The 14,125-nt window shown below is 40.6% G+C and overlaps 1 pseudogene; it reads right to left on the minus strand.

Annotated features, from left to right (window-relative positions):
• Nucleotides 1–9,980: 9,980 nt before the first annotated feature.
• Nucleotides 9,981–11,504, minus strand: LOC119522472 (annotated as a pseudogene).
• Between the last annotated feature and the right edge of the window lie 2,621 nt (nucleotides 11,505–14,125).

The following is a 14,125-nucleotide window of genomic DNA, read 5'->3' on the forward strand; positions in this document are numbered from 1 at the left end:
CTCTTCCCACAGCCATTTCTCTTCTCTGGGTTTATGGCTCCACCAGTGGAGACAGCATTTTCTGAGCCTAAGAAAGCAAGCTGACCAAAGATTTGTACAAAACTCAGCAGTTTCAATATTGCAGAAAGCTTTTCTAGTTGTAGTTGCATAAAAGAGCCCTTCCCCTTTAAATTTCACTTTGAACTCTACCTTTACTGAAGCCAAATATCAGAGTGAAACTCGATCAAAACCACAGTGTAGACCCCAAATACATCAAGGCTCACTTTAAACCTGAACATTTTCTCAAAAGCTTTTGAGGGGGTGCAGATAGAAAGGAGCAGCCTCATTCAGATTTCAAATAAGGAGTGAAATCTAAAGCAATGGGTTCCAGGCATTGGCCACTAGAGGTAGGTGGTGAAATAATAGTTATAATAACAACAGCTAATACTGCTACAACAACTACTACTACTACTACCACTGCAACCACTACTATAACTACTACTACAACTATAGCAACTACTACTACTCCATTACAACAACAACTACTACTATTGCTACAACAAAAACTACTACTTCTACCATATACTAAGTGTGCCAGTTTGAATGTATTATGTCCCCCCAAACACCATTGTCTTTGGGTAATCTTGTGTGGGCAGATATATCAGTGTTGATTAGATTGTAATTCTTTGAGTGTTTCTGTGGAGATGCGCCCCCCCCCCCAACTATGGGTGGTGACTCTGATTGGATAATTTCCATGGAGGTGTTACCTCACCCATTCAGGGTGGGTCTAAATTGAATCACTGGAGTCATATAAATAAGCTGACAAACAGAAGGAACTCAGTGCAGCTGAGAGTGACATTTCAAAGAGGAGCTACAGCCAAGAGGGAAATTTTGAAGAAAGCACAGGAGCTGCAGATGAGAGACAGTTTGAAGATGGCTGTTGAAAGCAGACTCTTGCTCTGGAGAAGCTGTCAGAGGACAAATGCCCCAAGAGCAACTGAGAGTGACATTTTTGAGGAACTGCAGCCTAGAGAGGAACGTCCTGGGAGAAAGCCATTTTGAAACCAGAACTTTGGAGCAGATGCCAGCCATGTGCCTTCCCAGCTAACAGAGGTTTTCCAGACACCATTGGCCATCCTCCAGTGAAGGTACCCAATTGCTGATGCATTACCTTGGACACTTTATGGCCTTAAGACTGTAACTGTGTAACCAAATAACCCCCCTTCTATAAAAGCCAATCCATTTCTGGTGTTTTGCATTCCAGCAGCATTAGCAAACTGGAACACTAAGCTTTTACTGTATTCCAGGATATGTTGTACTAAGCATTTTTTAATCCATTGGCTCATCCAAGCAACCCTCTGGGTTAGGAGCAATTATGGCCCCCCACTTTACAGAGGAGGAGATGAGGCTTAAGAGAAGTCAGCACAAATGGCCCACATTACACAGCCTATAAGTGTCAGCTATGAAATTTGGACACACATTTACCTTCTTTCTGCCAGTATCTATATTCTTTACCGAAGCCAGGAAATGTGGGAAACATTTGTACTAATAACAAGCTGATTTCCAAATCAGGGAAGCAGAGTCTTACATCTGGATTCCTGTAAATGAATGACAAGCATCACATCTCTTATGTGCAGTGTACAGTTACCCTTTAAAGTTCAGGTTGAAAAGGATTTTGTTTTTTCTTGGAGTGACTGCAATGGGCAAAGCTGCCCACTTTGGCAATACTATTTGGGGCTGTTGTACATGAGGTAAAGGTTGCATTAGAAAGGTAAGTTATAATAATGGCACTAATACTAGCCATGTATATAGCCTTTCATAGTGTATAAGGGACTCCTAGGTATGCATATTGCTTTTTATGGTTTACAAAGGAGTTCCCCACTTGGTCCTCCAAAAATTTTTTAAACTTTTTCTGTTGAAACAATTCTAGATTCACCGGAGGTTAAAAAGAAATGAACGGGGAAATCCCACGCACCCTTCCCCCAGCCTCCCCAGGGTTAACATCTTACACAACTACAGTGCAATATCAAAGTCAAGAAATTGACATTGGTCCAATCCACACTGCTTATACAGATTTTACCAGTTATACATGCACCATGCATTTATGTATGTGTGTGCGCAAGTTGCGTGTGTAGTTCTATACTATTTTGTCACGTGTAGATTTTTGTAACCATCACCAAGGTAATACGCTCAACTGTACCATCACCACAAAGCTCCCTCATGTTATCCTTTTATAGTCACACTCATTCCCTCCCTCTCCCGTCCCTGGCAACCACTAATCTGTTCTGTATCATTATAGTTTTGCCATTCCTAGGATGTTATACTAATGGAATCATACAGTATGCACCCTTTTGAGATTGGCTTTTTTCTCTCAGCATAATTCCCTCAAGATTTATCCAGGTTGTTGCACATATCAATAGTTCATTCTTTTGCGTTGCTAAATAGTTTCCATGATATGGATTTACCAGTTTTTTTAACCACTCGTTCATTGAAGGACATTTGGATAGTTTCCAATTTGGGGCTACTACAAATAAAGCTGTTACAGACATGCACAAGTTCCTGTGTGCTAATGAATGACTGTAAAGTTTTCTTTATTTACCTGCCCCCCACACCCGCACACAAGCTTTTTCTTTACACCATAGGTTAGTTTTTCCTGATTTTGAACTTTATGTAAGTGGCAGCATACACTGTGTGCTCTTTTGTGCCTGGCTTCTTTTGCCCAATATGGTATCTGTGAGAGTCATTTATGAGTTGTTTTTGTTCATGATTGTTGTTTGTTTGTTTTGCCAGTTTTCAACCCCCAGTATGGGCTATAGAACAGGTGCTATTCCTCGTGCTGGAACCAGTCTCTCTGCTGTGGCCCTCAGCCAACCCGCTATAGGCAGCTTTACCCTTGAACCTTTGGGGCAAGCCCCTAGCGCCTGCATGTCAGAATCCCTGGGACATCTCAGACCATACCTCAGACTGGAATCTCTGGGATGGCAGCAAGGCATTGTATTTTTAAAATTAATTTTATTTAGAAATTTCCCAAATTTACAAACACTCTATACCTACCAGCAACAACCCCCCCCCCCGACCCCTTTCCTCACCCCCTGGTAATCTCTAATCTACTTTCTCTCCCTAGGAATTGGCTATTTCTAGATATTTCATGTGAATGAAATTATATGGTATTTGTCTTTATGGGCCTTGCTTGTTTCACAAAGCATGTCTTCAAGGTTCATCCATGTTGTGGCATGTCTCTGAATGTCACTCCTTCTCACCGCCAAATAATATGCCATTTTGTGTAGGTGCCACTTTGTTTTTTTCCATTCATTTGCTGATGGACACTTGGGTTTTTTCTACTTTTTTGGACATTCATTGTGAATAATGCTGCTATGAACATTGGTGTGCAAGAATCTGTTTGAGTCCTTGTTTTCAACTTCTTAGGGTATATACCAAGGCGTGGAATTGCCAGGTCGTGTGGTAATTCTATATGTAACTTTTTTTTCTTTATTAGAGAAGTTGTGGGTTTACAGAACAATCATGCATAAGATACAGGATTCCCATACACTGTCCCACCACCATTTAGCATTGGTGTGACACATTTGTTATAATTGATGATAGCATATTTTAATAATTGTGCTATTCATTAAAGTCCATGGTTTAACTTAGTGTTCACTGTTTGTGTAGTATAGTTCCATGGATTTTGTTTTCATTTTATAATAGTCTTTTTTGATTAAAGAATTTGCCTGGGGGCTGCACCTTTTCCCAGGTTTGCAGAGACCCAGCTTAGAGGCTCGGGCCTGGGGGCAAGGAGATTTGCCCAGGTTCCCCTTGGAAATCAGGGCCCTGACCAGCCTGGCCTGGGCTACAGTGTGGGCAAGAACAATGGCCCCCGCCTGTCCTGTTCCACGACCTGGAAGCAAGCAGATCAGCACAGGGGAGCTGGCCCTCCCCCCCGAGGTCATGTCAGGGGTCCCAGGGCCAGTCCTCAAGGAAGATGGTGCCATCATCCTCCCACATGGCACCTGGCCTGCCTGGGACACGCCACTTAGCAGCTCATGTGTTTGTGTGGAAGGCCTCACGTCCGCAGATGGCCCTCGGCTCCCAGATCTGTGTGTCGCTGCACCCTGAAGTGGCCATCGGGACCAAGGGTGAAGCTGCCGGGCCCCGAGCCACAGACAGGGGCGCTGAGACGCACGTGGTCCCTGAGGCTTTGCCTTGCCGAGCGCTCCAGCCTCTCCTCAGCCCCTGGGGGCCCCAACCAAGCTTACCCAGAGAGGACCCCTCCCCCCTGGAGGCACAGCCCCTCAGGGAGGCTGTGGAGAAACCCTTGCCAGCCTCAAGTCCCCAGATCAGCTCACACCTCAGAACATTTTGTCCCCAAACAAGCTGGCAGGGGGCAGGGGCAGGGGAGTAGGTAACAGGCTTGACTGTGCAGAACTGTCTTCTGGGCTGGTTTGTGGAATGTTCTTGGGGGGCCCCCCACCCATCCCTACTCCCCCCCTCCCAAGAAAGGAAAATTATTTTTTGTATTGTAGACTTTAAACATGAAAAAGCTGTTTTTAATTTAGCAGAAAAAAAATGATGATTGTACAACTAAGTGAAAATAATGCGAGCTACTGATTGTTTACCTTGGACAGAATATATGTTACCTGACATTAGGATCCCCCTAATTAATAATGTAAGCCTGGATCTTGAGGCTTGCTCTTGTAAAATTTAGGACTGTAAAGGGGAGGCTAAGCCTTCCTATAATTATGCCTAATAGGCACCTCCAGGGAACCTCTTTTGTTGTTCCGATGTGGCCTCTCTCTCTCTAAGCTCAACTCGAAAAATAAATTCATTAACCTCCCCTCTACTGGGACATGACTCCCAGGGGAGTGAATCTCTCTGGCAATGTGGGACATGACTCCTAGGAATAAGCCTGGCCCTGGCATCGAGAGATTGAAAATGCCTTCTTGACCAAAAGGGGGGAAAGAAATGAAACAAAATAAAGTTTCAGTAGCTGAGAGATTTCAAACAGAGCTGAGAGGCTATCCTGGAGGTTTCTCTTATGCAAGCTCCAGCTAGACATCCCAAATGGCCACAGTATGCTAAGTGCTAGCCAACAGTAGTCCTGAAATACCTATGTTCCTATCTGAGACTCTATAAAATTTCATTTGCCAAGTTTATTTTTCAGAAACTTAAATCCGTCAGAGTGTTCCTATGCCAGACAAGTCCTAAAACCCAGAGGCAACAGCCTCTTTAAGAACATTAACCAGATGCGTTCCCCTTCCCCATAATTTCAACACCCCTTTTTAGTATGAACAAGTTAGGGTGGTCACTTGCCTAGACAGCCATGAAGATCAAGAAAGTGACTAAACAAGAGGAACGGGTAGCAACAGATAAGATAGGATTTAACCAAGAATTACAAATACTGAATCTTTATATAATTTTAGTTTCTAGGGTATTAGAATAGCTGGAAGGAAATGATTGAAATAGTGTAACTGTAACCAATAACATTCTTTGAAATTTGCTCTGTAGCTGCTCATTAAATTGTACTTTGAAAGTTATCACATTTCTGTATATGTCTTATATTTCACAATAGGAAAATATCTGAAGCTGTGGAACTGTAACCCGTAACATTCTTTCAAATTACCTATACTTGTTAAACTGTACTTTGAAAGTTATCACCTTTCTGTATATTTGTTATATATCACAATAAAGAAATAACTGAAATTTTGGAACTTAATCCATAATATTCTTTGAAATTTGTTCTCTAACTACTTGTTGAATTATGCTTTGAAAGTTATCACTATTCTGTACATAAAATTTCACAATAAAAATATATTAAAAAACTGTATTGCACTCCTGGCAAAGCAATTCATATCAAACTAAGGATTTTGAGGGTGTGATCTTGACCCACCTTCCCCCACTATCTCTGTCTGTCTGTCTGTCTGTCTATCTATCTATCTTGGCAACCTTAGAAACCCAAGCCCTCAGAACTTCATCTTCAACATCCCTTGCACTCTTCTCCCAAGAACTTGAGTTGGGCCTGGATGGGAGAATTCATATCATTGTTTCACAAACTTTATTGTTTCACAGACTTTAAAAATAAGAGCTCACATTTGTCCCACAAGCGCCTACTCTGCCAGGTACTATTTTAAGAGCTCTGCATTTTGTGAGCTCATTTGATCCTCACAACCTCTGAGGCAATTCTGAGTAAAACATTAACAATCAGGAACCTAAAGGCGATCAGAATGAACCTGAGGGAAATCTGGGGTGAAACAGCCAACTGGGCTCCTGGGTCTTCAGACTGATCAGGAAGGTAGGACTGGGGAGGTGCTGGCCAAATGCAAAATGAGGCTGAAGGTTCTAAACACCAAATACAATTGTTATAATAGAGTCAAAGGCTGTTAAGAAACCATTTACATCAGCCTAGGGCTCAGGGTGTGCCTCCATCTCATCAGATGAGCAGTAAAATGGGTCTAACTCCAGCTGTCACATTGCTACCTCTGACAGAGAATAGTCCCCCAAGCACATGGCTCACCAATGTGGCCAGATCTGCCGAGAAAACCTGTTCCATCCAAACCCACTTCCTTTCTTGCTGAAAACCTCAAACATGGCTGAACCTTAGCAAGTATTGCTTCCCCTCACTGCCCCTGGGGAGGAAGAGGAGAGGCAGGACCTGGCAAGGCCTGAACCCAGCCTGTCATGGTCATGTGACCTGCAGGGCTTCTCCCCCAGAAGTGCCTTCCCTGCGAGCAATAGTCTGTGTAGCAGCTGAAGAGAAAAAAGAAAAAAAGAAAAAAAAAAAAGAATGTGCCCTTTTTTTTTACACTGGGATGTTATATTCCTTAAGTATTTTACAGGGTTACTAGACATTTCCCATTTTAAATATTACCCCAAAAATAACTTCAGAAAAAAGTTTCTTTGAAACTGAATTTGAACTTTAAAAAAATCATACAGACAAGCAATATACAAACAACATTGGATTAATATTTCTTGCCAAATTAACTACATGACAGATTTCTTGTCCCAGTCCCCTTCCTTTAAAAAACCTAATGTGGAACCAAGCTAGAGATAAGAATTTTTCCCTGATGGAGTTAGGAGAAGGGGAGAGGGAAAGGCCAGAAATTTCTTTGGTGAACAATTCCATCCATGGCCGTTACTGAATGACCACTTTGCTTCAAATAAAATATACTCTTTGCAGGGAAGGCCAGATGTTCAGAATGGGAGTGGTACTTTCCAACCAACTAGAAGTACAGGAGGTTCTTTACACCTTTATAGTCATCTACCTTGTCCCACTGACAGTGACTTGTAGACTAACAGTGACTCTTCGCCAACACTATTTAGCGCAATACTGAGTTAAAAACCAGTAATGGGCTGGCTGATACAGTCTTCTCCAATGACAGGTAATGGGTGAGTTAGAGCTGAGAAGCTGAGAAATAACCACCACATGATGTCATTCAAAATAAAAAGGCTTGGGAGAGAAAAGATCAGATAGGCTGGTGAAAACGTTGGGCAGGCTGGAAGGAAATGGGGCATATATGAACAATTCCTACATACCAGTATAATCAGCTGCCTTTTGAAATGCTAAAAACCTGGTGGTGGAAATGCAGTCTCCTCAATAGTTCAGACCAATGGGATTGGCAATAAGACTCATTGAACCCACATTCTCAAAATCATAACCTTGTCTCTGCTAAAAAGGGCAGGAATGATAGCATAGAGCACAACCAGGAAAAAGGAGATGGTGAATTCAAGGACAGTAAATGGATTACAAATACCATAAGCTATTATGTTTTAGATGAAGTACCCAAAACGTGGAGAACTGGAAGCTTGGCTAGCACCAGTTAGCAGACATGATTATCTGTGGATGTGAAATTCCTAACCAGACATAACCATTCTCCTCCCAGACATCGCGAAGTGGGATCTGTGCCACTTGAAAGCTGCTTCTCAGATGGACACAAATGGGATTCATAGTGATGTTCTAACTAGAGGAATAGGCCTGAAATGAAAACAACTTGGCAAGATCATAAGACATCCTTTTCTTTTAACATCTGTACCACCTACCCTTTAGGGGATTCACCTATCTAGTCCAAAAATAAAAAATGAATTAGATCATGGTTTGTTTGTACAAGTCAGTGTGAAGCCCCAATACATCCCAGAGCAATTTGGGTGGAGGATAAAGAAGTATTTGAAAAGCCCCCTTGAGGGACCGAGGGAAAATGTGGAAATATTAAATTTACCCACCTGGGGAATTCCTTATATTCTCACAAACATTGGGGACTACCAGTTTAGTAGGCCAAGCCCACGATCTTGGGGCTTGCCCTTATGAAGCTTGTTACTGCAAAGGAGAGGCTAAGCCTCCTTATAATTGTGCCTGAGAGTCACCCCCAGAGAACCTCTTTCGTTGCTTAGATGTGGCCTCGCTCTCTAAGCCAACTTGGCAGGTGGAGTCACTGCCTACCCCCGTACATGGGACATGACTCCCAGGCGTGTAAATCTCCCTGGCACCATGGGACATGACTCCTGGGAATGAGTCTGGACTGGCATTGTGGTATTGAGAAAGTCTTCTTGACCAAAAGGGAGAAGAGAAATGAAACAAAAGTAAAGTTTCAGTGGCTGAGAGATTTCAAATGGAGTCAAGAGGTCATTCTGGAGGTTATTCTTATGCATTACATGGATATCCCTTTTTAGTTTTTAGTGTATTAAAATAGCTAGAAGGAAATACCTGAAACTGTTGAACTGCAACCCAGAAGCCTTGTTTCTTGAAGATGAGTGTATAAGTATATAGCTTATATGGTGACCATGTGATTGTAGAAAAGCTCGTGGTTCACACTCCTTCTATCCAGTGTAGGGACAGATCAGTAGGAAAATGGGCACAAAAAAGCAAATGAATAATAGGGGTGATGAGGAAGATGGGTTGTTTTAGGTATTTTTTTTAACTTTTATTTTTATTCTTATTTTTACTTTTATTATTATTATTTTGGAGTAATTAAAATGTTAAAAAATTGAGTGTGGTGATGAATGCACAACTATATGATGGTACTGTGAACAATTGAGTGTACACTGTGGATGATTATATGGTATGTGACTATATCTCAATAAAATTGCAAGAAAAAAAGGTAAAAGAAAAAAACAAAAGAACTGCTTAGAAAGAAAAAAAAAGGTCAAGGCAATAATTATTGCCAAAAATAACCATTGATAATGCTTTGGTTATTTTTTTATTCCATTAAGTATCTTTCAGGTATTCAGGTTTTTTAATTTGCAAATATTTTATTTATTATTGTTATTATTGTTTTATTAAAGAAGTTGTGGGTTTTCAGAACAATCATGCATAAAATACAGGTAATTGATTTACTCCTTAAAAGTGATCTGTTGGCTTCTAATGTTTTTTTTTTTAATGTTGCCTTTGACCATTGTAAAAAGAGAAGCTGTATAAAAGAAAAAAATGTTTTTTAGAAGCTTTTTTTAGTAAAATCAATGGCAATTTGAGTGTGTTTTAAAAAATGGATTAGATCAACTTGTTCCAGGAGTGCCAAACAAATGCAATGCTTATATACAGATGATCCCAGTGTTTGATTGAATAGACAGAAAGAAAAAAAAAACAAAGGTAAAAGAAAGGAGAATAGAGGTTTAAAATCTTCTGCAAGGAAACCTTTTTTTAAACAAAGAAATTATAACCATATTTAGGGATTAAAATAAAGGGCAACTTAGGTGAAGGCAGAGAAGGTATTTAACCGGGGGCATTGTCTGGAGAGCTTGCTTTCCTGCTGGGCAGTAAGATCTGCCAAAGAAATCAGCAGCCTTTCCCTTTATGCTTGTGTCATTTCTTTGCCAAAAAAATGTCTCTGTGATACTGAAACATTGGGGGTGAGTTGAGGGTCCTTGCGTGTAGAGAATCGTGCACTGTATCAGGAAAAAAAAAAAAAAAACGGGTCTCCAAATGGCTTGTAGGTTTGGAAAAAAACTCTTCAGCCACTGTTGGCTTCTTCTTTATTAATTTTAAAATTTTCCTTTTTGGTTCCCTTTTCTTGGTATTACGGGATTTCATACTTAACCACTAGGAAAGTGGTCTCCATGGAAAACCTTACATGGCTGTTTCCATCTTCCTGGGTCACAATGGTAACCTGCATGTTATAGTAATGTTTTTAGAGATGAAGGAAACTTGGATAGGGAAGAAGTCATTGGGCTGCCCAGCAATGCTGAACTCCAGGCTGCCACTCTTATTTTTGGCATCAATCTCTGGCAGGCACCACTCCAAGGTATTTTGTCAATTGTCATGTCAATAGTCACCATCATCTCACCAATCACAGGTGCACCAGCACGAGACAGGAGTCAGATGGTGATAATCATGTCATTCAGTTCTAAATTATCTTCTTGTAGTTCAAGTTCTATGTTGACATCACAGCCATTTTCACTTTCCAAGGGCCAGCAATTAATTTTCAGTGGAATAAAAGATCCTCTGTGGTTTGTACTCTCCTCTTTAGCACCCAGTGTCACTGTTGACTGGAAATGATTTCTCTGGATTCTTCAGGCCAATTAGAGATTCTGCAGTGAAAAGTTTTTTATCCACATTTGGATGGGTTTGTAGCTGCACTCTGTTCTTATCTTCATTTTCCCATATGAAGACAAATTTGGCAAAATTTATCATCTGAGATTCTAAGCACAATCATGCCATGCAACTCCATATTCTGTAATCCTCCATCTCGTCCATAGGTTAGTGTGATCTTTTCCTCAATCTTCCTATGCACACTTTCCATATTATTAGGTGGAACATGCCACTTTGGTTACATCAGAGGTATGCTTGCCCATAGTGGAGGACATGATTATTTCACCTTCAGATTTCAATTTGTCCAAAAAGTTATCTACTTCCTTTCCTTTGACTCCAAGTTTCAAAGCTTTGCTAGTTCAGGTGTCACTTTTGGTTTATCAGTTTCAATGATGGTCTTTGTGATCATGGCAGCTGTGCTGTCTTCAGATATAGCAGAGCTTCCAAATCCTCCAAATCCTGGTGCTTTCTTGCCCTGTCTCTCTGCATCTCTTTGAGCCTGTTGTAATTCCTTTGCTTTACCACATATCAGCCTTGGCATCACGGTTTTTTTTTTTGTCTCTCTGACAGCTCTGAACACCTTCTCCTCATGAGAATCCATTTCTGTGGAGGTTCTGACCAGTGCCAGGTTCTCCCAGTATCCCAGGGCAACAATTTCATGAAAAGCAAAAATCAAATCAAAGCAGTGTTCAGTATTTCATTCTCCTCTAAGAAGGCTCAGCAACATTCAGGGATCACTCTTGAGAAGAGCCTTAGGGTCTCCAGATCTTCTAAAATGTTGCTGTTTTTGGCAGTGATCAGGACCATGTACACCTTTCCCATAGGCTGCTAGATGCTAGACATATCTTATGCTCTCTGTATCAACACAGATGCTGTTTTCCAGTGTTCATAAGCTTTGGGAAAGCTGAGAACAAGCTCTCAATCTGAGTTTGGGTCATGTCCACTGTCGAGAAACAATAGCCTTTCCTGCTTTTGTGCAGGAAGTGAGGGTGAGGGTGATGGTGGGACACATTCATGCTCCAGCTCCACTCAGGTTAGGGCTGGGGTCAGGGGAAGGGCAGCACTGGTAGCTCAGGACCTGCTGTCCCCCTGATAGGAGCCGCTGCTGCTTTGCCTCCAACCAGGATGGTGGCCCCAAGCCTCCATGAATTTTTTTTAAAAAATTTTTTATCCTGTATATGGATATACAATCTAACATTTCCCCTTTTAATCACTTTCAGATATATATTTCAGTGCTGTTAATTGCATTCACAGCACTGTGTTACCATCACCACAATCCATTACCAAAACATTTCCATCATTCCAAATAGGAACCCTGTACATTACAAGCCTTAACTTTCCATTCTGTATCCCCACCCCATCTCCTGGTAGCCTATAATCCAGTGTCTGACTCTGAATTCACTTATTCTAATTGTTTAAAATCAGTGACCTCATACAGTATTTGTTATCTTGTGTCTGGCCTATTTCACTCAACAAGATGTCTCAAGGTTCATCCATGTTGTCCCATGTATCAGAACTTCATTCCTTTTTATGGCTGAATATTCCATTCTAAGGATATAACACATTTTATTTAGTCATTCATTGGTGGGGATGGACACCTGGGTTGCTTCAATCTTTTGACAATTGTGAATAATGCAGCTATGAACATAGATGTGCAAATATCTCTTCAAGTCCCTGTTTTCAAGTCTTTGGGATATATACTTACTAGTGGGATTGCCAGGTCGTATGGTATTTCTATACTTAGCTTTCTGAGGAACTGCCAAACTGTCTTCCACAGTGGTTGCACCATTTTACATTGCCACTGGCAATGAATGAGTTTTCCTATTTCTCCATATCCTCTCCAACACTGATTTTCCATTTTTAAAAACATCAGCCATTCTAAAGGGTGTGAAATGGTGTCTCATGTTTTTTTCTTTTAATGCAATTTTATTGAGGTATAGTCATACCCCATACAATCCATCCAGTGTATTCAATGACTCACAGTGTTATCATGTAGTTGTGCATTCACCACCACAGTCAATTTTAGAACATTTTCCTTACTCCAAAAAAAGAAAAAAGAAAAAAATCCAAAACATCCCATACATTTTATCTCACCCTATTATTGACCCTTAGCATTAGTGTGATAATTTGTTACTGTAGGTGAAAGAATATTAAAATATTACTGTTAACTATAGCCCATAGTTTGCAATAGGTGCACTTTTCCCCATATACCACTCTATTAACTCCTTGTAATAGTGACAAAGATTTGTTCTAGTTCATGAAAGGACTTTTTTTATATTTGTACAGTTAATCACATTCATCATCCACCACAAGATTGACTGTGTTATACAGTCGCATGTTTTAACCTCTAGCTTTCCTTCTAGTGACCAACATGGCTCTAAACTTTCCCTTTCAACCACATTCACACACAATTCAGCACTGCTAATTATACTCAAAATAATGTGCTACCATTACCTCTATCCATTTCCAAGCATTTATATTCAACCTAGTTAAAAATTCCACACATATAAGCATCTGCTCCCCATTCTCTAGTCTCATTCTAGTCTAGATTTTATGTGTATGAGTTTACATATTATAATTAGTTCATATTAGTGAGACCATACAATATTTTTCCGTTTGTGTCTGACTTATTTCACTCAACATTATGTCCTCAAGGTTCATCCATGTTGTCGCATGCTTCAGGACTTCATTCCTTCTTACTGCTGAGTAATAGCCCATCACATGTATATACCACATTTTATTTATTCATTCATCTGTTGATGGACTATTTCCATCTTTTGGCAATTGCGAATAATGCCGCTGTGAACATCAGTGTGCAGATGTCTGTTCATGTCCCTGCTTTCAGTTGAAGAACTGGGTGTACACCATGTAGCAGAATTGTTGGGTCATAGGGCAACTCAATATTTAGTTTTCTGAGAAACCAACAAACCATCTTCCACTCCAGCTGTACTGTTCCACAACAGCTGCTGTCCCACAAGCAGTGAATGAGTGTTCCTATTTCTCCACATCCTCTCCAACACTTGCTGTTTTTTGTTTGTTTAATAGTGCCCATTCTAATGTTTGTGACATGATATCTCATTGCGGTTTTGATTTGCATTTCCCTAATAGCTTGTGAAGATGAGCATCTTTCCATGTTCTTTTTGGCCATTTGTATTTCCTCTTTGGAGAAATGTCTATTCATGTCTTTTGCCCATTTTATAATTGGGTTTTTTGTCTTTTTGTTGTTGAGTTGTAGGATTTCTTTATATAGTCTGGATATCAAACCCTTATCAGATATTTTACCCCATTGAGTTGGCTGCCTTTTCAGCCTTTTAACAAAGTCCTTTGAAGCATTGAAGTACTCAATCTTTAGGAGGTCTCATTTGTCTATTTTTTCTTTCATTGCTTGTGCTTCAGGTGTAAGGTCTAAGAAGCTACCGCCTATCACTAGGTCTTGAAGATATTTCCATATATTTTCTTTGATCCACTTTGAGTTAATTTTTGTATGTGGTGTGAGGTAGGGGTCCTCTTTCATACCTTTGGATATGGATATCCAGTTCTCCCAGCCCCATTTATTGAAGAGGTTATTCTGTCCCAGTTTGATGGATTTGGGGGCCTTGTCAAAAATCAATTGACCATAGATCTGAGGGTCTA

Source organism: Choloepus didactylus, chromosome X (genome assembly GCF_015220235.1).
Source record: "Choloepus didactylus isolate mChoDid1 chromosome X, mChoDid1.pri, whole genome shotgun sequence".
NCBI classification, from domain to species: domain Eukaryota; kingdom Metazoa; phylum Chordata; class Mammalia; order Pilosa; family Megalonychidae; genus Choloepus; species Choloepus didactylus.